This window comes from Macaca nemestrina, chromosome 20 (assembly GCF_043159975.1).
Source record: "Macaca nemestrina isolate mMacNem1 chromosome 20, mMacNem.hap1, whole genome shotgun sequence".
NCBI lineage: Eukaryota > Metazoa > Chordata > Mammalia > Primates > Cercopithecidae > Macaca > Macaca nemestrina.
Window position 1 is genome coordinate 2,068,262 of NC_092144.1, and position 24,427 is coordinate 2,092,688.

Consider the following 24,427-nt stretch of genomic DNA (forward strand, 5'->3'; position numbering starts at 1 on the left):
TGAAACTCTGTTTAAAAAAAAAGAAAAGACGCTGGCTTCTTTCTCTTCTTTGCACTCTGAAAAGCGCCTGACAGCAAAGTGCCCAGCAGAGGCAGCTGCCCCGGGTCGACCCGAGAAACAGGAAGCCCTGTTTCTGAGCTTCACGGGCTCTTCTGGGAGACCGGCGGGTAATCCCCTTCCTCCGACATTTCTCTGAGAAGTTTCTCTGCATTCTGCTTCTCAGAAAGAAACCGGGGTCGGGGGCAGGCATTCGTGCCCTCCACCCACTCAGGGGTTTGCAGTAACACCCTTGGGATTTGCAGGTTCACACAGAGCCGGAGCCCTGAGTCACCGCAGCCCGGGAGCTGCCGGGGTCCCCACCTGCTCAGCCCCAGGAACACACATCTACAGTGGGCTCCTTTTTCTTTTCTTTCTTTTTTTTTTCTTGAGATAGAGTCTGGCTCTGTCACCCAGGCTGGATTGCAGTGGCGCCATCTCCGCTCACTGCAACCTCCGCCTCCCGGGTTCAAGCGATTCTCCTGCCTCAGCCTCCCAAAGTGCTGGGATTACAGGCGTGAGCCACCTCACCCCGCCCCTTTTCCTTTTCTTTTAAATGACTAACACTCATGATTTCTCTTCAGCTGAAAGCTACACTCTCTTTTAATACCTACAACAGGGTTTTTCCCCCTGGGCACTGTGGACAGTGGGGCCAGATCCTTCTCTGGGGTGGGGCCGTCCTGGGCACTGCAGGGTGCTGAGCAGCGTCCCTGACCTCCACGCACTCCATGCCAGGAGCAGATGCCCCCAGACATGACCAGAGTGTACCCTGGTGGCGGGGGCAGAACCGCTCCCGGGCTACACTGGAATCTTAGGGGATTCCACAGACCCCCAAGAGACTGCGTCTCACGATCCTCTGCCCTGCCGAGTTCCCAGGAGGCTGCACACACTGAAATCCACACCCTGAGTGGGGAGAGAGAGAGGTGGTGAGTCCCAGGAGCTGGGGTCCCCTGGTTTTCACCATTGGCCCCATCGGAGTTTATTCTGGTGTCCAGTGTGAGCAAGAGACAGATTCAATATTTTTCTTTCTTTTTTTTTTTTTTTTTTTTGAGACAGAGTCTCTGTCGCCCAGGCTGGATCTCGGCTCACTGCAGGCTCCGCCTCCCGGGTTCGCGCCATTCTCCTGCCTCAGTCTCCCAAGTAGCTAGGACTACAGGCGCCCGCCACACCGCCCGGCTCGTTTTTTGTATTTTAGTAGAGACGGGGTTTCACCATGTTAGCCAGGATGGTCTCGATCTCCTGACCTCGTGATCTGCCGGCCTTGGCCTCCCAAAGTGCTGGGATTACAGGCATGAGCCACCGCGCCCGGCCCAATATTTTTCTTTTTCTTTTTTTTTTTTTTTTGAGACAGAGTCTTGCTCTGTAGCCCGGGCTGGAGTACAGTGGCCGGATCTCAGCTCACTGCAAGCTCCGCCTCCCGGGTTCATGCCATTCTCCTGCCTCAGCCTCCGGAGTAGCTGGGACTACAGGCGCCCGCCACCTCGCCCGGCTAGTTTTTTGTATTTTTTAGTAGAGACGGGGTTTCACCGTGTTCGCCAGGATGGTCTCGATCTCCTGACCTCGTGATCCGCCCGTCTCGGCCTCCCAAAGTGCTGGGATTACAGGTGTGAGCCACCGCGCCCGGCCCAATATTTTTCAAATAATGAACACAGGGCTCTCCCACTCTATTCTGGACATTGGGGCTGGATTGTTCTCTGGGGTGGGGCCGTCCTGGGCACTGCAGGGTGCTGAGCAGTGTCCCCGACCTCCACGCACTCCATGCCAGGAGCAGATGCCCCCAGACATGACCGAGCGTACCCTGGTGGTGGGGGCAGAATCGCTCCCAGGCTACACTGGAATCTTAGGGGATTCCACAGACCCCCAAGAGACTCTGCTGAGTTCCCAGAAGGCTGCACACATTGAAATCCACACCCTGAGCGGGGAGAGAGAGAGGAGAGTCCCAGGAGCTGGGGGTCCCCCTGGTTTACCCCATTGGCCCCATCGGAGTTTATTTTCCAGTGTCCAGTGTGAGCAAGAGACAGATTCAGTATTTTTCAAATAACGAACACAGGACTCTCCCTCGCTGTATTCTGGACATTGGGGCTGCATCGTTCTCTGGGGTGGGGCCGTCCTTGGCACTGTAGGGTGCTGAGCAGCGTCCCTGGCCTCCACCCACTCCATGTTGGGAGCACCCCGTAGTTGTGACTACCAGAAATGTCCCCACACTCTACTCAGGCTCCCAAGAGAACCGCTCCCAAGCATTACAGAGGTCACACTTTTGTTTTGTTTTGTTTTGAGATAGGTTTCATTTCTGTCACCCAGGCTGGAGTGCACTGGCACGATCTTGGCTCACTGCAACCTCTGACTCCTGGGTTCAAGTGATTCTCCTGCCTCAGTCTCCCTATAGTAGCTGGAACTGCGGTGTGCACCACCACGCCTGGCTAATTTTGGGATTTTTAGTAGAGATGGGCTTTCGCCATGTTGGTCAGGCCGGTCTTGAATTCCTGACCTCAAGTGATCCGTCCACCTCGGCCTCCCAAAGTGCTGGGATGATGGGCATGAGCCACCACACCCAGCCCAGGTCACACTTTTGAACCCTTCAGTGGGCTCATTTTAAGTGAATTTTTAGCCTAATGGTCAACTGTCGAGTTATTTAAACCTTCCCACCCAAGCTTCCTTGGTCCACAGAGGATCTGAAGCTCATCCATAAACAACACAGCAGCATTGCAAATCTGGGAATGGAGGAGACCGTGAAGGCGGTATTTGGGGGTTGGGTGGGGTGGGGGAAACAGCAAGAAAAAAATCAAAGGATGGTTAGCCAAATGAGAATGGCGTTCGTGTGTGTAAGGGCGGGCTCCTGTTTAAGTGTAGGTAATTTTCAACTCAAGAAAAATCATGTGTATTGAATGCAGGGGGTTGAATAGCATCCAGCAAAAGCTCACATCCTCTTGGAAGCTCGGCTTGTAACCTTCTCAGAGACAGGGGCTCTGCAGACGGAAGATGATAGGGATCTTGGGATGAAATCATCATCCTGTTTGTAGGGTGGGCCTTAAATCCAATGACTGGTGTCCTTTTAAGAAGGAGAGACACAGGCCGAATTCGGTGGCTCACACCTGTAAACCCAGAACTTTGGGAGGCCAAGGCAGGAGGATCGCTTCAGGCCAGGAGTTCGAGACCAGCCTGGCCAACATGGTGAAATCCCATCTCTACCAAAAATACAAAAGTTAGCCAGGCGTACGCCTGTAGTCTCAGCTACTTGGGAGGCTGAGGCATGAGAATTGCTTGAACCCAAGAGGTGGGGGCTGCAGTGAGCCAAGATGGTGCCACTGCACTCTAGCTTGGGTGGCAGAGCGCCACTCTGTCTCAAAACAAACAAACACCAAGAAGGAGAGATTTAGAGGCGCAGAGGAGACGACACGGCTGTGTGGGGATGGAGGCGGAGACTGGAGTGACATGGCCACCAGCCAAAGACTGCTAGAGCCCCCAGAAGCTGGGAGAAACAGGAAGAACCCTGCCCCTGGAGTCTCTGGAGGGAGCCCAGCCCTGCAGACACCTTGATCTCAGACTTTTGGCCTCCAGAACTGGGAGAGGAGACTGTTATAAAATGTCTTTTATTTAAAGCCCTGCAATCTGTAGTAATGTGCATGGCACCCTAGGAAATAATACATTGGTCATTAAAAAAAAAAAAAAAAAAGGAATCAGGCCAGATGCAGTGGCTCATGCCTGCAATCCCAGCACTTTGGGAGGCTGAGGCAGGAGGACCACTTGAGACTAGGAGGTTGAGACCACCCTGGTCAACATGGTGAGACCCTTTCTCGAAATGGAACGAAATGAAATAAATACAATAAAATATCAGCAGAGCTTCTGTGTTTCTCTGTAGTCGTGACAACGGAAGACCCTGAGGTGGAGAGGACGACGCCTTCCTATTGGAATCATGGGCTCAGAGTACGTGGGAAGAGCAGAAAACATGTACAACCCTCACACAATGCGTGCGCCCTGCAGGCTCAAAAACCACAGCTGTGCCGGGCACGGTGGCTCATGCCTGTCATCCCAGCACTTTGGGAGGCCGAGGCGGGTGGATCCTGAGGTCAGGAGATCAAAACCAGCCTGGCCCACATGGTGAAACCCGCTCTCTACTGAAAAAAGACAAAAAGCTGAATGTGGTGACCCACGCCTATAATCCCAGCTACTCGGGAGGCTGAGGCAGGAGAATCGCTTGAATCGGGAAGGCGGAGCTTGCAATGAGCCGAGATCACACCACTGCACTCCAGCCTGGGTGACACAGCGAGACTATGTCTAAAACAAAAAGTTAAATTAAAATAAAAAATAATAAATAAATAAATAAATAAATAAATAAATAAATGATAGTAGAAAACAACAATTTAAAAATTAAAAGATCAGGCTGGGCGCAGCGGCTCATGCCTGTCATCCCAGTGCTGTAGGAGGCCGAGGCGGGTGGATCCTGAGGTCAGGAGATCGAGACTAGCCTGGCCCACATGGTGAAACCCCGTCTCTACTAAAAAAAATACAAAAATTAGCTGGACGTGGTGGCACATGCCTGTAATTCCAGCTACTTGGGAGGCTGAGGCAAGAGAATCGCTTGAACCCGAGAGGCGGAGGTTGCAGTGAGCCAAGATCACGCCATTGCACGATAGCCTGGGCAATAGAGACAGACTCCATCTCAGAAACAAAAACAAAAACAAAACAAAAACCAAAGCTGTGTGCGTCGAAGGAAGGGTCGGTTGGTTCCTTCCCTCCAGGACTGAATCAATGAGAACTGCAGAAATTTAGGATTAGGAACCAGTTCACCCAGGGTTCCTAAACCCTGCAATCACTGGGGGAGGCCCGTCCCACCCGGAAGAACCTGATTAAGTGGTCTGGGGTGTGCAGGGCACAGGGCAGTTAAGACTTCAAGTGACAGTTACCAGCAGCTCAGGGTGGAGCCTGTGTGAGGCCAGCCCTGGGTCCTACAGGAAGCGGCCCCAGAGTCTAATGTCCTCAGTGCTTCTGTGGGGGACGGGAGGAATGATGTGTGCAAACATTTTACACCATGGTAGCGGCCAGGCGTAGTGGCTCATGCCTGTAATCCCAGCACTCTGGGAGGCCGGGGCAGGTGGATCATCTGAGGTCAGGAGTTGGAGACCAGCCTGGCCAACATGGCGAAACCCCATCTCTACTAAAAATACAAAAATTAGCTGGGCGTGGTAGCGGGCACCTGTAATCCCAGCTACTCGGGAGGGTGAGGCAGGAGAATTGCTTGAACTGGGGAGGCAGAGGTTGCAGTGAGCCGAGATTGCAACACTGCACTCCAGCCTAAGCAACAGAGTGAGACGCTGTCAAAAAATAAAAATAAATAAAATTAAAAATTAAAAATAAATAGATAAACGATAGTAGAAAACAACAATTTAAAAATTAAAAGATCAAATTCCGCCCTTACGGAGTTTTCTGTGCAGAGTGTGAGGGGAAAGGAAGCATTCTTTTTATTTTATTTATTTATTTTTATTTTACTTTTAAGGAGGGATTAAGACCCACAAATAGCCAATTACCTTGGATGTCACAGGTGGTAGATCATGAGCACACCTTTTCTGTAAACGATCAGAGAGTAGACACTTTGAATCTGGGGGCCAGAAGGTCTCTGTGGACACTGTTTATCTCTGCCCAAGTAGTGAGAAAGCAGTCATGGATTATATGTAAATGAGTGGGTGGGGCCGTGTGCCAATAAAACTTTATTTGTAAAAACAAGCAGAGGGCCAGATTTGACACATGCCCAGGCTGTATCTGCAGAACCCTGAGCTGCAGAGATGAACAGCCTCTGAAGTTAAGGACTGGCAGTTCCTCAAAAGGTTAAACACAGTTTTCATGTGACCCAGTAATTCCAGGCCTAAGTATCTGCCCAAGGGAAATGAAAGTTAGGTTTACACAGAAACTTGTATAGGAAAGTTCACAGATGCATGAGTCATAACAGGCAAAATTGCAAACAGCCCAGATGCCCGTGAACGGATGAATAGATAAGCACAATATGGTCCATTCGTTTAATGGAACAGTATTCAGCCATCAAAGGAAGGAGGCTCGGACACAGGCCATAGTATGGATGCACCTTGAGGACATCATGCTCAGTGAGAAAAGCCAGACATAAAAGGCCATGCAGTGTGTGATCCCATTTTTTTTTTGAGACGGAGTCTCACTCAATCGCCCAGGCTGGAGTGCAGTGGCACAATCTCAGCTCACTGCAAGCTCCGCCTCCCGGGTTCAAGTGATCCTCATGCCTCAGCCTCCCAAGTAGCTGGGACTACAGGCGTGTGGCACCATGCCCAGCTAATTTTTGTATTTTTAGTAGAGACGAGGGTTTCACCATGTTGGCCAGTCTGGTCTCGAACTCCTGACCTCAGGTGATCTACCTGCCTCGGCCTCCCAAAATGTGAGGATTACAGGCGTGAGCCACCGCGCCCAGCCGTGTGATTCCATTTCTATGAAATGTCCAGGACAGGCCCACCACAGAGGCTGGAAGCGGATGCGTGGGTGCCGGTGGCTGGGGGAGGGGATAGAAAGTGACCGCTAATGGGGTTGGGGTTTCCTTCAGGGGGAAGAAATGTCCTGGTCTGATAGTGGTAATGGTTGCCCAACCCTGTGAACATACTAAAAACATTAAATTGCATCACTTCAATGGGCGAGTTCTATAGTATGTGAATTACATTTCAGTTAAGGAGGAAAAAAGGCATAAAGAGAGAAGTCATGGCAGAGACAATGTCCTATCCCAGAGGGGTGGCGCAGGTGCAGATATGGAGTTGGAAAGGCTGTGGGGGCTGACTGTGTGCAGAGGCCTGGGCAACACCCTGAGTTCAGAGCTGGGACGTGGGTGTGGAAGAGTGCAGGGGCAGGGGGCCGGGTGGCCGGAGCCAGGCCAGAGTCGAGTCAAAAATGGCCTTGAGGCCAGGCGCAGTAGCTTACACCTGTAATCCCAGCACTTTGGGAGGCCGAGGCGGGTGGGTCGCCCGAGGTCAGGAGTTCGAGACCAGCCTGGCCAGCATGGTGAAACCCCTACTCTGCTAAAAACAAAAATTAGGCGGGCGTGGTGGTGTGCACCTGTAATCCCAGCTGCTTAGAAGGCTGATGCAGGAGAATCGCTTGAACCTGGGATGTGGAGGTGGCATTTAGCCGAAATCGCACCGCTGCCCTCCAGCCTGGGTGACAGAGCCAAAAAAAAAAAGAGGCCTTGGCTGCTTTGTGGAGAGTTTTAGCCCCTTACTGGGGCCAGCGGTAGTCTCAATGGTAAGCGGGATCTGTTCAGGGTGGTGGAGATGCCCTCAGCGTCTCATTATGACATCTGCCATTCCCCATCCATAGAAAATACTACTTTATGACCACGTTGGTGGAAGAATAAATATGAGACAGGCGGATGGTATTCTTCTGACTTTAAAAGAAATTAAAGGCTGGGCGTGGTGGCTCACGCCTGTAATCTCAGCACTTTGGGAGACCAAGGCAGGTGGATCACCTGAGGTCAGGAATTCGAGACCAGCCTGGCCAACGTGTCGAAACCCTGTTTCTACTAAAAAATACAAAAATTAGCCGGATGTGGTGGCGGGCACCTGTAATCCCAGTTACTTGGGAGGTTGGGGCAGGAGAATCACTTGAGCCTGGGAAGCGAAGGTCGCAGTGAACTGAGATCTCACCACTGCACTCCAGCCTGGGCGACAGAGAGAGACTCTGTCTCAAATAAATAAATAAATAAGTAAGTAAAATAAATAAATTGAGGCTGGGCACGGTGGTTCACACCTGTAATCTCAGTGCTTTGGGAAGACCAAGGTGGGAGAATCCTTTGGGTCTAGGAGCACGAGACCAGCCTGGACGACACAGCAAGATCTTATCTCCGCAAAAAAAATGTAAAAATTAGCTGGGTATGGTGGCACATGACTGTGAACGAGCTACTTGGGAGGCTGAGTGGGAGGACAGCTTGAGCCCTAGCAGGTCCAGGCTGCAGTGAGCCATGACTGTGCCACTGCACTCCAGCCTGGGTGACATAGACAGACCCTATCCCATCTCTACTAAAAAAACAAAAATTAGCCGGGCCTGGTAGCACGTACCTGTAGTCCCAGCTACTCAGGAGGCTGAGGCAGGAGAATCGCTTGAACCCAGGAGGCGGAGGTTGCAGTGAGCCGAGATTGCGCCACCGCACTCCAGCCTGGGTGACAGAGCGAGACTCTGTCTCAAAAATCAATCAACAAATCAATCAATCAATAAAATAAATAAAGGAGACATTTGGACACAGATGCGCACAGGAGAGAGAATGCTGTATAGATAAGAGACTGGGGAGACAAGGCAGAGATTGGGGGTGTCACTTCCACAAGCCAGGGAAGGCCAAGGATCTCCAGCCACCACCAGGAGCCGGGAGTGGCCCTGGGACAGATTCTCCCTCCTGGCTTCGGAAGAACCCAGCCCTGCCTACACCTTGGCCTTGGACTTCCAGCCTCCAGAACAGAGAGAGAATGAACCTGCAGTGTCTAAACGGCCGGGTCTGTGAATCTTGTAAGAGCAGCTCCACGAAACTCACACAAACCCCTAAGAGGCGGCTCAGCCTGGCTCCGGGGGAAGGGTCCGAGACAGCAGACCAGAATTTGGGCCACGGCGATGGTCGGGGGACACCTCCTTCTCCTTCCACCCCCACCACTAAAGGACTGGATAGAGGTTGTGAGGCCGGAATTGGCAACATTTTCCTATAAAAGGCCAGAGAGCAAACTTCTCCGGCTTTGTGGGTCAGATGGTCTCTGTTGCAACTGCTCAACTCAGCCGCAGAGGCAGAAGAGCCGTTGTGGACGATTTCTCAATGAGTGGGCATGGTGGGTGCCAGTGAAACTTTATTTACAAAAAACACACTGTCGCTGGGCATGGTGACTCCAGCCTGTAATCCCAGCACTTTGGGAGGCCGAGGCAGGCGGATCATTTGAGGTCAGGAGTTCGAGAACAGCCTGACCAACAATGGTGAAACCCCGTGTCTACTAAAATTACAACACAGCCAGGCGTGGTGGCGCACACCTGTAATCCCAGCTACTCGAGAGGCCGAGGCAGGAGAATCACTTGAATCCAGGAGGCGGAGATTCCAGCGAGCCGAGATGGCGCCACTGCACCCCAGCCTGGGCAACAGAGTAGGACTCGGTCTCAAAAATAAAAACAAAAACACAAAAACAATAACAAAAAACCCACACTGTCCATCATGGGCCCTTTCTGGCTGACCCCTGCTCTAGAAGCTCCTTGAGTTCAAGTCACTGGTTTGGCCGTGATCATTTCTGTAGTGATGCTTCTCCAAAACACACCTTCTTCATCTGAAGGTTTATTTCTTCTCAGTTGTCCTCGATTTTGTGTGTGTGTGTGTGTGTGTGTGCGAGAGAGGGTCTCACTCTGTCACCCAGGCTGCAGTGCCGTGGTGCAATCATAGCTCACACAGCCTCCACCTCCCGGGCTCAAGCGACCCTCCTGCCTCAGCCTCCTGAGTAGCTGGGACTGCAGATGCACACCATCACACAGGCTAATTTTTGCATTCTTTTTTTTTTGCCATTTTGCCCAGGCTGGTCTTGAACTCCTGAGCTCAAGTGATCCTCCCACCTCGGCCTCCCAAAGTGCTGGGATTGCAGGCATGGGCCACTGCGCTGGGCCGGTGTCGTCTGTCGTATCCTACTTAAGCACCGCCTTTGATTCTTCTGTGCTACAGAGGCAGATCTGAGTGGTGGAGCCAGAGACTGTCTGGTCCACAGAGCCGAAAACAGCAACTCTTTGGCCCTTTACAGGAAAAGCTTGCTGCCTTGTGGTCTAGGATGAGACCAAAAAGGTCACAAGTCTTCTCTTCAGAGCACTAGACTCCATAGGGGCAGGGCAATGTCAGCTGGGCAATGGGGAAGTCACCCATCTGTTCCCGGGCAGGACGCACTCAGGCATGCAAGGGAGAGAAGGGCGTTGCCATTCGGCAGGAACTCAGGAAGTAGGGCGTTCACAAAGCCTTCCTGGAAAATGCACCTCACCAGGCACTCCAGCCACCCAAAGACAGTCACAAGCATGCGAGCACACATACACACACGTGCACATACATACATATAGAGACATACATATATACTCGCACACACACATATATACACATACACACATATACATACACACACATGCACATATACACACATATACACATGCACACACATATACATACACACATACACGTACACACATGCACACACATATATACACGTGCACACATACATATACATACACACATAAACACACGTGCACATATACACACATACATGCACATATATACACACATACAATAGTACACACATATACCCATGCACACACACATATACATACACATATACACACACATGCACATATACACACATATATACACATACACATACACATGCACACACATATATACACATACACATATATACAGATATACATACATACACGTGCACATACACCCATTAGACATATACACATACACGTGAGCACACACATATACACATACACATAAACATACCTATATACACATATACCACATATACCACATACACACGTGCACATATACACATATATACACACGTACAGATACATACACACATAAACATATACATACACATAAATACACATGCACATACACACATATATAGACATGCAAACATATACACACATACATATATGCACACACACACATATATAGAGACACATACACATGGACACACACGTGCACATATACACATATACAGGCACACACATATACATACACACATACACATACGTGCATATACACACATATACATACATATACAGATTACATACACATGTACACATGCACACATATACACACGTACACATACATTATACACACACATGCACATATGCACATATATAGGCATACACATACACATGCACACACATACATATGCACACATACACATATACACATCATACATATACACACATGCGCACACACATACACATAGACACATGCACACACGTGCACATATACACATATATACACATGCACACACATGCACATACACATACACACATATACATGCACATATACACACAGACACATGCACATACACACATGCACATACACATACACACATATACATGCACATATACACACAGACACATGCACATACACACATATACATACACATATATATACACATACACATATACACATATACCCATAAAGATATACACACATACACGTACATATACACACAAATATACATACATACACACATATACATACACGTATACACACATGCATACACACAAATATATACACATATGCAAATACACACAAATATACACACAAATGCACACACACACTCATGTGCAAACATATATCCACACTATACACATACACATACATATACAAATATACAAATACACACAAATATACACATACAGATATATGCACAAAAACATATACACATGTACATATTTACACACATATACACACAAGCTCACACACATACAGAAGCACACGCATATACACAAAAGCAAATATATACACAGAAGCACACACACATACCATTAGGCACACACAAGCGCACACACATACACAAATGCACACATGCATATACACACAGGTGCACACACACACACACACAACTCAGTGATGGGAGAGGCCCCAGCATGAGGCACCTGCTGGGGTCCAGTTCCACAAAGGATGCAGCATAACTCTGGGGCAGCAACCGCTACACAACAGAGGGCAATCATCTCCATTCTTAAACAAAAAGTGCAAGCAATGGTAATTTGTTGCAAGCAATGATAATTTATTGCTATTATACTAAATAGGGTCTCTCCTCTTAGCACTGTGGACACTGTGGCCAGACCATTCTCTGGGGTGGGGCTGTCCTGGGCACTGCAGGGTGCTGAGCAGCGTCCCTGGCCTCCACCCACTCCATGCCAACAGCACCCCCATCAGGATAACCACAGATATCCCCAGACATCACCCATCGCCCAGTCATGATAAACCACAAATGTCACCAGACATCTCCCAGTGTCCCCTGGGGAGCAGGATCAGCCCCAGCTGCAAACCACCACACTAGAACAATGGCAACAAAAATAACCACAAAATCCCAGAATCCGGCAGCACAGCACTGAGCAAGGTCAGTGACACGGGGCCGATGTTCGTGCCTCCGGATCTCACGTTGAAATGTGACCCCCAGTGCTGGAGATGAGGCTGGGTGGGCGGCATTTGGGTTGTGGGGGTGGATGCCTCATGAATAGCTTGGTGTTCTCCCCTCGGGAATGAGTGAGTTCCCACTCTGTTAGTTCATGGACAAACCTGGTTATTAAAAAGAGCCTGGCACCTCCTCCCTCCTTTTTCTGGCTCCCTCTCTGGCCATATGAGATGCCTGCTCCCCCTTCACCTTCTGCCATGAGTGGAAGCTTCCTGACGCCTCACCAGAAGCCCAGCAGATGCTGGCAGCATGCTTGTATGGTCTGCAGAACTGTGAACCAGATAAACCTCTTTGCTTGATAAACCCCTCAGGCTCTGCTCTATTCCTTTATAGCAACACGAAACGGACTATGACAGTCAGGCACGGGGAGACAAGCAGAGCTCGACTGGGCCTCAGGTCAGGAGGGAAACTTCCCTTTCCAGCCACATGTGGATGGGGCCTGTGTTCACTGGGGAAGCGGCACCTGCAAACCTCAGCTCTTCCATCTGTAAAATGGGCATCTCCACACCCACTTAGCTGAGATCATGGGAGCAAAGGAGAAGCTAAATCCCTAAGGATGCAGCCCCACAGTGGGCCCCAGGAGGAGCTTCAGAGAGACAGCCCAGGAGCCAAGTCTCAGTCATAAGCGGAAGGTACTGGAAGGTTTTCCAGGAGCGGACAGCCCTCCTCACACAGTGGAAAGATGGTAAAGGACGTGAACCCACAATTCACATAAGGAAACAAACCCCCAAGCCTAAAAAGAGATGATAGTTTGGCTTTTTAATTTTTTGAGACAGGGCCTCGCTCTGTCACCCAGGCTGGAGTACAGTGGTGTGATCACAGCTCACTGCAGCCTTGACCTCCTGAGCTCAACTGATCCTCCTGCCTCAGCCTCCCCAGTAGCTGGGATTACAGGTGCATGGCACCATGCCTGGCTAATGTTTGTATTTTTTTTTTTTAGAGATGGGGTCTCACTATGTTGTCCAGGCTGGTCTCAAACTCTTAGACTCAAGCAATCCACCCACCTTGGCCTCCAAAGTGCTGATATGATAGGCGTGAACCACCGTGCCCGGCGGAGTTGTCCAGCTTTAACAAACAACAACAAATGCACCAATAACAAGATTCCACCCTGGCCCCTCAGACCGTCATGGATGGAAGCCTGATGACGCCCAGTGTCTTCTAGGATCTGCGGAATGGGGGCCTGTCCAGCACAGATAACAGAGGGTCCCTGGTCAACATTTTGAGAAGAAAAGGTGGCGGCATCGTCAGAACCGAGAAGGTGCTACCTGCTGATGTGACGATTCCGTACCTAGGAATTTACTGTAAAGACCTTGTTGGACACGTGGGCAAAGATGTCTACCTATATCCTTATCCTTGTTCTGATGGCAGAACTGTGAACGCTTCCAAACTGGAACCATCTCAAATCTGCCTGCAGAGGTGTGGTTAGGCCACGTTGCATTTCTAGGATGGGTGGTGTGCAGTGGTGGCTCGGAGGGCACCCGCAGGCTATGTTAAGTGAAAGAGTTATCAGATGTGTGGTCTCTTTTCTCTCTCTTTCCTTCTTTCTTTCTTTCTCTCTTTCCTTCCCTCCCTCCCTGCTTGCTTGCCTCCCTCCCTCCCTGCTTGCCTTCCTTCCTTCCTTCCTTCTTTCTCTTTCTTTTCTTTTCTTTCTCTCTCTCTTTCCCTCTTTCCCTCTCCCTCTCCCTCTCTCTGTCTCTCTGTCTTTCTTTCTTTCTTTCCTTCCTTCTGATGGAGTCCTGCTCTGTCGCCCAGGCTAGAGTGCAGAGGTGCGATCTCGGCTCATTGCAACCTCTGCCTCCCGGGGTCAAGCGATCCTCCTGCCTCACCCTTCCAAGCAGCTGGGTGCCAAGTAGCTGGGATTACAGGCACCCACCACCACGCCTGGCTAATTTTTGTATTTTTAGTAGAGACGGGGTTTCACCATGTTGGCCAGGCTGGTCTTGAACTCCTGATCTCAGGTGATCTGCCCACCTTGGCCTCCCAAAGTGTTGGGATTACAGGCGTGAGCCACCACGCCCGGCTAGTGGACCATTTTATATGGGTCATATAAAATACGGACTACCTACCTATCCTGTCCCATTGGCCTGTTTGTTCTTTTGACAATGCCACATTGTCCCTCTTTGTTTTTTGTTCATTTGTTTTTGTTTTGTTTTGTTTTGTTTTTTGAGATGAGGTCTCACTCCGTCCACCAGGCTGGAGTGCAGTGGTACGGTCTCAGCTCACTGCAGCCTCCACCTCCTGAGCTCAAGCGATCCTCCCACCTGAGCCTCCCGAGTGGCTGGGACCACAGGTGCACACCAACACACCAGGCTAATTTTTTATTTTTTGTAGAGACAGGGTCTTGCTGTGTTGTCCAGGCTGGTCTTTAACTCCTGGGCTCAAGCAATCCTCCTGCCTCAGCTTCCCAGGTATCTGGGACTACAGGTGCATGCCACCATGCCTGCTTAGTTATTTATTTTTTGTAGAGACGGGTTTCACTATGTTGCCTAGGCTGGTCGAGAAAGGTTTTAATTCCTTCACAGAGCTGTGCGACCATCACCACTATCTCGTTCCAACACTTTTTCTTTTCTTTTTTTGAGAGGGAGTCTCGCTCTGTCGCCAGGCTGGAGTGCAGTGGCGTGATCTCGGCTCACTGCAACCTCCGCCTCCCGGGTTCAAGCAATTCTCCTGCCTCACCCTCCCGAGTAGCTGGGACTACAGGCATCCGCCACCACGCCCAGTCTTTTTGTTGTTTGTTTTTAAGAGTTAACATTCTGTCACCCAGACCAGACTACAGTGGCACCTTCTTCTCTCACTGAAGCCTTGAACTCCCGGTCTCAAGCGATCCTCCCACCTCAGCCTCCCAAGTTGCTGAGATTACAGGCGTGAGCCAGTGTGCTGGCTGAATTCCAGAACTGTTTCATCACCTTAAATGGAAACCTTGTCGGCATTAGCAGTCACCCTGTCCCCTCCAACCACACATCCATGTTCTCTGTGGATCTGCCTGTTACGGACATTTCTGCTTATTTCTGCTTTTTTTTTTTTTTTTTTTTGAGACAGAGTCTTGCCCTGTTGCCTACGATGGAGTGCAGGGACACAATCTTGGCTCACTGCAACCTCTGCCTCCTAGGTCCAAGCAATTCTCCTGCCTCAGCCTCCTGAGTAGCTGAGACTACAGGCGCCACCACACCCGGCTAATTTTTTGTATTTTTAGTAGAGATGGGGTTTCACCATGTTGGCCAGGCTGGTCTCGAACTCCCAACCTCAGGTGATCCACCCGCCTCGGCCTCCCAAAGTGCTGGGATTACAGGCCTGAGTCCCACACGCCTGGCCTGGCTTCCTTCATGAAATAGGTGTTGAGGGGACCACGGTTCCGAGCCCACTCCCCAACCACGTTTCTGCACTGATGGAGGAGGCGGGGCTAGTCCGAGGGAAGCAGCTAGAAGACTTAAGATGTTCTGTGTGCCCTGTCCCCTCACGGCTGCGTGGCCTCGGACAAGTCGCTTCTGTGCTGTCTGTGGAGAACGATCTAAAAGTGGGATCGGGGCTGGAGGCGGTGGCTCACACCTGTAATCCCAGCAGTTCGGGAGGCCGAGGTGGGCGGATCACCTGAAGTCAGGAGTTCGAGACCAGCCTGGCCGACGTGGAGAAAGAATTAGAGTCTTGTTCATGGCGAAACTCCATCTCTACCAAAAATACAAAAATTAGCCGGGCGTGGTGGCGGGCGCCTGTAGTCCCAGCTACTTGGGAGGCTGAGGCAGGAGAATCGCTTGAACCCGGGAGGCAGAGGTTGCAGTGAGCCCTGATCGCACCACCGCACTCCAGCCTGGGTGACAGAGCAAGACTGCGTCTTGAAACAAAAACAAACAAACAAACAATAAAAGTAGGACTGGCATTTCCCTCCCATGGTCATATGCAAAGGGGTGAATTAAATTCTTTCTGGAAGAGGCCGGAAAGGCACTGCATGCGTGGGATATACCGTGGGCACCACGGACCAGCTGCTGCGAGGTACGGCCGGAGTTCTGCCGCCTCGGGGGAGGCCTGGGTATCCTGAGACGAGAGATGCTGCGTTCTCACCTCGGGTGCCTGGGTCTGGCCCAGAGCCCGTCACACCTGGCCTGGTGCAGTCCAGGTGAAACCCGCCCTGCCAGCCACCCCCGCCATCTCCCTGGTGGGGGGATCCCTGCTGGGCCTGCATTCTGACATCATGCCTTCAAACTCAACGGTGAGGCTGCAGGAACACGCATCCCATATGACGCTGAAGATGGGGCTTGGGGCTGACTTTGAGCCCTTCCTCTCCCTCTCTCTTTTCTCACTAACATGTTGTGCCGCCATCACCACCATCCTCTCCAGAACTTTCTCCTCTTCCCAAACTGAAACTCTGTCCCTGTGAAACACTCACTCCCTGTCCCCCTCCCCAGCCCCCGGCATCCCCCATCCTACTTCCTGTCTCTGTGAATCTGACGACTCCAGGGACCTCCCAGAAGTGGGATCACACAGGACACGTCCTTTCGTGTCTGGCTCCTCTCACTGAGCGTGAGGTCCTCGAGGTTCATCACGCTGTAGGCTATGTCTGGATTCTCTTCCTTTTCATGGCTGAGTAATATTCCACTGTCTGGTTGGACCATGCTGTGTTTATCCACCGATGGACGCCTGGGGTGGCTTTCACCCTGGAGTTGTTGGGAATCGTGCCGCTGTGCACATGTGTGTGCAAACACCTCTTTGAGTCCCTGCTGTCGGTTCTGTGGGATCTATACCCAGGAGTGGGATTGCTGGGCGTATGGTAATTCCACGTTTACCCATGTGAGAAGCCGTCAGGCTGGACCTTGTTCCATCCCCACCAGCCGCGCACGAGGGTCTGTTTCTCCACCTCCTCTCCTGCTCTTGTCCGAAACCGCACTTGTTATCTGAGCCTCAGTGTCCTGTCTATTAAATCGGCTCGGGGTTCCTCCAAGGCTGCTGACAGGCCCGGTGAAAGGCTGTCAGCTCCAGCTGCTGTTAGCCGTAGGGGCACAATGAGCTGTCAGGGAACCAGGGAAGAAAGGCTGGTTGGAGTCTCTCTTTCTTTTTTTTTTCTTTCTTTCTTTCTTTTTAGACAGGGTCTTGCTCTGTTGCCCAGGCTGGAGTGCAGTGGCACCATGATTGCTCACTGCAGCCTGGACCTCCTGGGCTCAAGCCGTCCTCCCACCTCAGCCTACAGAGTAGCTCTCTCTTTCTTTTCTTTTCTTTTTCTTTTTTTTTTTTTTAGACAAACGTTGTGTTTAATGGTAAAGCTTAGCACACCCCAGCCCCAGGAATGGTGTGGAGCTGTAGCAGCAACAGGCAGGTGGCCCCCAGGGAGCCTCACATGGTGAAGAGGATGAGGAAGGCGACCGTCAAACAGAAGAGCTCCACAACCTCAGACAGGGCAAAGCCCAGAATGGCACAGAAGAAGAGCTGCTGCTTGACAGACAGGTTCCTGGCATAGCCAATGATCAAGCTGCCCAACACCGTTCCAATGCCAGCCCCTGAACCCGCCACACCAACTCTGGCTGCCCCAGCACCAATCAACTTGGCTGCCGTGTCAATGTCCCGGGAGACAACACTGGTCTGGAACTCCCGTCTGGCCACCTGGAGTGGGAAGCTGCTGTAGGAAGGCTGTTTAGATGAATTCACTGAGCTGTTCAAGAAGGAGGCAGACACAGGCCTGGTTAGCCCCCTAGTACAACAGCGGATCAGAGCTGGAGACATGAGCAATGCCCCGGTGGTCTGCATTTTTTCAGTCGTTGGTAACTAACATGAATTGATAAGGCCATATCTAGATTGCCATCGCCTCTCCCAGCACTGGGGGGAAATACCCTCCACACTGCCCAGCCCACAACCCTGCCTATTGCTGGCTCCCGGCCCCAAGTCACCTGTACTCCCCACTTTTCCTTTTTTTTTAGACAGGGTCTTGCTCTGTTGCCCAGGCTGGAGTACAGTGGCACCATGATAGCTCACTGCAGCCTGGACCTCCTGGGCTCAGGCCATCCTCCCACCTCAGCCTCCGGAGTAGCTGGGACCACAGGTTTGTACCACCCTATCTAGCTAATTTAAAAAAATTTTTTTTTTTTTTTTTTTTTTTTTTTTTTTTTTTGAGACGGAGTCTTGCTCTGTAGCCCGGGCTGGAGTGCAGTGGCCGGATCTCAGCTCACTCCAAGCTCCGCCTCCCAGGCTTACGCCATTCTCCTGCCTCAGCCTCCCGAGTAGCTGGGACTACAGGCGCCCGCCACCACGCCCGGCTAGGTTTTTTTTGTTATTTTTAGTAGAGACGGGGTTTCACCGTGTTAGCCAGGATGGTCTCGATCTCCTGACCTCGTGATCCTCCCGCCTTGGCCTCCCAAAGTGCTGGGATTACAGGCTTGAGCCACCGTGCCCGGCCTAATTTTTAAAATTCTTTTGTAGAGACGGGGCCTTGCTGTCGCCAGGAACTCCTGGGTTCAAGCAATCCTCCTGCCTTGGCCTCCCAAAGTGCTGGGATCATGGGTGTGAGCCACAGCGCCCGGCTCTAGTCTTTCTGGGTGTCCTTTGGGAGTGATCTGGAAAGCTTCGGGGAAGTGCACAGAGCAGAACGGGCGCCTCCTCAGGGTGTGTAGACACGCAGACACACGCAGACACACGCAGGCCCACGCAGGCAGACACACACGTTCACACACGGGTACACGCAGACACACGCAGGCACACACACAGACACACGCTCACACATGGGTACACGCAGACACATGCAGGCACACGCTCATACATGGGTACACACAGACACACGCAGAACCAGATACACAGACACACGCTCACACACAGGTACACACACACGCAGGCACACGCAGGCACACGCAGGCAGACACAGACACGCTGACACACAGGTACACGCAGACACACGCAGAACCAGATACACACACGCTCACACGCGGGTACACGCAGACACACGCAGGCACACGTAGGCAGACACACACGCTCAGACACAGGTACACGCAGACACACACAGACACACGCAGAACCAGACACACAGACGCACACACACACACAGACACATGCAGCACAGGCACGTGCTCCCAGAGCAGGACTTGTGAGACTGGCGGAATCCAAGACTGAGTTTCCCAACCCACCGCAGTGGGGCGGCCTCGGATGACGTGCAGGCATGCAGCCCGGATGGCCCCAGAGGACCGCAGCAAAAACAAACACGTTGGGTCGATTCCAGCAGAACCCTTCGACCCAGGCCTGCACACGGTGTGCTGGGAATCTGCCCTGGGTGGGGCTGTCCCACTCCCTCCCAGAGTTCGCTGTGGTCCCTGGATGCTTGCTGACCCCAGGGAGGACAGGGCGGGCCGCGGTGGGCGGGGGATGGGCACTGCAGCAGCTGCTGGCCGCCCTCACACGTCTGGGAAACCAGGAACCCTTGGGAACTAAACTTGGTCTTTTAAATTAATTAATTTAAGAAACAGGGTCTTGCATCACTGCGCAGGCTGGAGTGCAGTGGTGCAATCACAGCTCACTGCAGCCTCGACTTCCTGGGCTCAAGCGATCCTCCCACCTCAGCCTCCTGAGTAGCTGGGACTATAGGTGTGCACCACCACACCTGGGTAATTTTCTTTTTCTTTTTTTTTGAGATAGAGTCTCGCTCTGTCACCCAGGCTGGAGTGCAGTGGCCGGATCTCAGCTCACTGCAAGCTCCGCCTCCCGGGTTTACACCATTCTCCTGCCTCAGCCTCCCGAGTAGCTGGGACTACAGGCGCCCGCCACCTCGCCCGGCTAGTTTTTTTTTTTTTTGTATTTTTTAGTAGAGACGGGGTTTCACCGTGCTAGCCAGGATGGTCTCGATCTCCTGACGTCGTGATCCACTTGTCTCGGCCTCCCAAAGTGCTGAGATTACATGCTTGAGCCACCGCGCCCGGCCTTTTTTTTTTTCTTTTTTTTTTTGAGACAGAGTCTCACTGTCGCCCAGGCTGGAATGCAGTGGCTGGATCTCAGCTCACTGCAAGCTCTGCCTCCCAGGTTTATGCCATTCTCCTGCCTCAGCTTCCCAAGTAGCTGGGACTACAGGCGCCCACTACCTTGCCCGGCCAGTTTTTTGTATTTTTTAGTAGAGACAGGGTTTCACCGTGTTAGCCAGAACGGTCTCGATCTCCGGACCTCATGATCCGCCTGTCTCGGCCTCCCAAAGTGCTAGGATTACAGGCTTGAGCCACCGCGCCCGGCCCCTATCTGGGTAATTTTTAAAACTTTTTTTTACAGATGGGGTCTCCCTGGGTTGCCCAGGCTGGTCTCAAACTCCCGAATGCAAACGATCCTCCTGCCTCGGCTTCCTGAGTAGTTAAGATTACAGGAACGCAGCACCACCCTGGCTAATTTTTAAAATTTGTTCTAAAGACGGGGTCTCGCTATATTGCCCAGGCTTGTCTCAAACTCCTGGGCTCAAGTGATCCTCCCGCCTCAGCCTCCCAAAGTGCTGGGATTACAGGTGTGGGCCTCTGCACCCGGCCTGAATCTGTTCTTAACTCATTCACGCTACATGAGTCACCAGGGCTGTCCCGTGTTCAAAGTTCCAGTAAGTCTTTGTACTCCTGTTGGCAGGGTCAGGACAAGGTCCACCTCGCAGACTAGGGCTGTGGGGACAGTAAGCTCAGTCTCTGTGTTGCATAACCAATCACCACCCATGTGGTGGCTTCCAACACCATCCACTTAGTACATCACAGTTTTGGGGGGTCAGGAGTCTGGGAACAGCCAAGCCAAGGCCTCTGCTCAGGGTTCCCCCAGGGCTGCAGTCTGGGTGTTGGATGGGGCTGCGTCTCATCCGAGGCTCGGCCGGGGAAGGCTCCTCATCCAGCATTCCCTCAAGCTGTTGGGACCATTTGCCTCCCTGTGGTTGTAGAACCGGGGTCCCTGTTTCCTTGCTGGCTGTTGCCTGGGGGACACTCCCAGCTCCTAGGGGCCACGCTTGGGTCCTCGCTATGAGGCCCTTCTTGGGCCTTCTCACAACGCACTGCTCACTTCTTCATACCAGGAACCAGCAGGCGAGTGTCTTCCCATGACTCTGCTAAGCTAGAGTCTTCTGGCTGGGTGTGGTGGCTCACGCCTGTGATCCTAGCACTTTGGGAGTCTAAGGCAGGAGAATTGCTTCAAGCCAGAGGCAGAGGTTGCAGTGAGCCGAGATCATACCACTGCACTCCAGCCTGGGCGACAGAGCGAGGGAATAAATCTAAAAAGAAAACATAGAACATCCCTATATAAAATGTTATGGTGTTATTTTCCCTGTTTTTTTTTTTTTTTTTTTTTTTTTGAGATGAAGTCTTGCCGTCACCCCGGCTGGAGTGCAATGGCATGATCACAGATCACTGCAGCCTTGACCTCTCAGGCTCCAGATCCTCCCACCTCAGCCTGTCGAGGAGCTGGGGCCACGGGTACGCACCACCATGCCCGGCTAATTCTTTTATTTTTTTGTAGAGACGGTGGTCTCACTGTTGCCCAGGCTGGTCTTGAACTCTTGGGCTCAAGCAATCCTCCCACCTCGGCCTCCCAAAGGGCTGAGATTACAGCCGTGAGCCACCACGCCGGGCCTCACGGTTGTCTTATTCAGCATTATGACATCATAGAGGGTGCTGATTCTTAGAGGTTTTGAGGGTCTGAGGGTTTTGAGGCTCAGAGATTTGCTGAGACTCAGGTAGACGTAGGCAGAACTGGGACCAATTCCCCGTTAGAGCCGGGGACCCTCAGAGAACCCAATACGGGACCCAGGGGACCGAGGGCAGCCTGGTGCTGACTCCTTACTCGCCCTGCTCACTACTCTATTTTAGGAAGCGATTTGCGTTTTTCTATTTGATTGAATCTCTTCCTGAATGCTTGCTCCGATTCTTTGTGGAATGAGGCAGAATATAAATAAATCAACAGAAAACGGTGCTCCAGCCATGAGAGACTGCCCGTCCTGCAGGGCCGAAGGAATGCACAAGCAACGCCCGCTCAGGGTTAGGCTCAACGGCCGGTAGCCCCAGGCTTCATGGCTAACCAGGGCGGAGAAGCTGGGCAGAAAAGCACCTGTTTGCAGCTCCCGTTCAGCAGGATCTCTCCCGCTCAGCCCTGTGGACATCGGGGCTGGATCCTTCTCTCTGGGGTGGGGCCGTCCTAGACACCACAGGGTGCTGAGCAGCATCTCTGATCCACCCACTCCCTGCCAGGAACCCCCCAACACCCTGAGACCAAGAATCATCAGCTTCCAAATGTTAACATGCCCAAGGAGGGAAACCATGCTAAAGGAATTTAGCTAAGGTCACAGAGCTGGGAAGGGGTGGATCGGGGCCTCAAACCCCTGGCTCCTGGCCCCCTAGGGGCCGAGCTGTGGGGATTTGGATCCCAGACTGACCCCCGGCATGGAAAACCACCAGCGTGGACCGGCGCCAGACCTGCTTGTCTGTCGCTTGTCTGCGAGAGGCCAGGAAATGGCTGGGAGAGGGAGAGACGGTTAAACGAAAAAACATCCCAAGAATGCACATTGCTCGTCTCCGGCCCTGGCAGCCCGCCTCGCCGGTGCCTGCAGCAGAGGGTCCCATGATTTTGGGCTCCGCCTCAGCATCTGCGGGATGAGTGCCACTGGGCGGGCAGGTCCAGACCTCGCCAAGGTCTGGACAGGGGGTCACCCAGACACACCTGACTCGGACCACGTGGCTGAGTTTGTTTTGAAATTTCACTGCCCAGCGTAACAGAGCCGAGGCCACTCCCAGCGCCGCTGGCTCCCGTCCGGGTCTGTGTCCTGCAGCTCAGGGTGGCCGGGGCGGGCGGGAGGACAGGCACCTGGCACCCACCCAGACCTGCACCCTGGCCATCAGGCTGCCCCGGGAAGCCAGGCGGCCGGGAAGATAAATGGCAGAGTCAACAGGGCGGGTGCAGGAAAGGACGCTCCCTGTGTGTGCTTCTGAAGCCCTGAGCACACAGCCCTGTCGGTTGGGAATCGTTGAGTGTTTTCCTCTGAGGTCTGCAAGTGTTTATGGTAACAAGAGGAGGGAGGAGGGCACAGGGACGGCCGCTGATGGGCAGCAGCTCCACCTGCTGGTCACCTTCCTCGGGGACACACAAGGACAAGCTGCCGATCGAAGGGGTTTTGTCAGAAATGCGGGGAGCAGGGGACGCACCCCCACGGACAGGGGCTTTTCTGGTTGCCAAACATGCAGATGACAGACCTGACATCCCCATTTCCCAGGAACTCTGTGGATGGGTGTCCTGGGGCTGCCGTAAGAAAGCGCCACAAATGGGGGGTTGGGAGGGGAGAACTTAAAACCACAGACATGGATCCTCTCCCAGTTCTGGAGGCCAGAAGTCCAAAATCACAGGGTCTGCAAGCCTGTGCTCCCTCCAGAGGCTCCCGGGGAGGACCCTTCCTGCCTCCTCCAGCTCTGGGCGTGCAGGTGTCTCTCGGCTTGTGTCCTCCTCCCTGGACACCCAGCCAGACTCCACTGGAACTTAAAAAAAAAACCCGTTGCACCCCCCGCAGTGCCCGTCCCAGAGCACCCACTCAATAAACATTGGAGGACCTCCCGGGGCAGGGGAATGCAGGTGTGCCCAGGGGTCACGACCTAATCACACAGCTGAGTCCTGCTGACCCCACCAGCCCCAGTCCTGGCCCCTGACATTGGTCCCGGCCTGGCCTGCTCACCCCTTCATGCCTTTCTGTCTAAGAGGCAGGGATAGGACGTGGCCCTGCTGCTCTCTGCCTGGTTCTATTTTTTTTTTTTTTTTTTTTGAGACTGAGTCTCACTCTGTTGCCCAGGCTGGAGTGCAGTGGTGCAATCTCCACTCATTGCAACCTCCACCTCTTGGGTTCAAGAGATTCTCCTGCCTCAGCCTCCCAAGTGGCTGGGACTACAGGCGTGCTCCACCATGCCCGGCTAATTTTTGTATTTTTAGTAGAGACAAGGTTTTGCCATGTTAGCCAGGCTGGTCTTGAACTCCTAACCTCAGGGGATCTGCCCACCTCAAACTCCCAAAGTGCTGGGATTGCAGGCATGAACCACCGTGCCCGGCTCTCTGCCTGGTTCTGTTTTATTTTATTTTAGAGACAAGGTCTTGCTGTTACCCAGGCTGGAGTGCAGTGGTGCAGTCACAGCTCACTGCAGCCTTGAACTCTTGGCCTCAAGGGATCCTCCCCTCTCAGCCTCCCAAGTAGCTGGGACTACAGGTGCCACCAAGCCCAGTTAATTTTTACTTTTTTTTTGAAACAG

General features: G+C 52.3%; 1 protein-coding gene and 1 pseudogene across 2 annotated transcripts in view; both read right to left on the reverse strand.

Annotated features, from left to right (window-relative positions):
* The window catches only part of LOC105485776 (G protein subunit gamma 7), a 211,632-nt gene that overhangs the window by 53,000 nt on the left and 134,205 nt on the right, over window positions 1-24,427 (reverse strand). The window lies entirely within an intron of this gene.
* On the reverse strand, window positions 11,342-18,257 carry LOC139360545 (ATP synthase F(0) complex subunit C1, mitochondrial pseudogene; annotated as a pseudogene).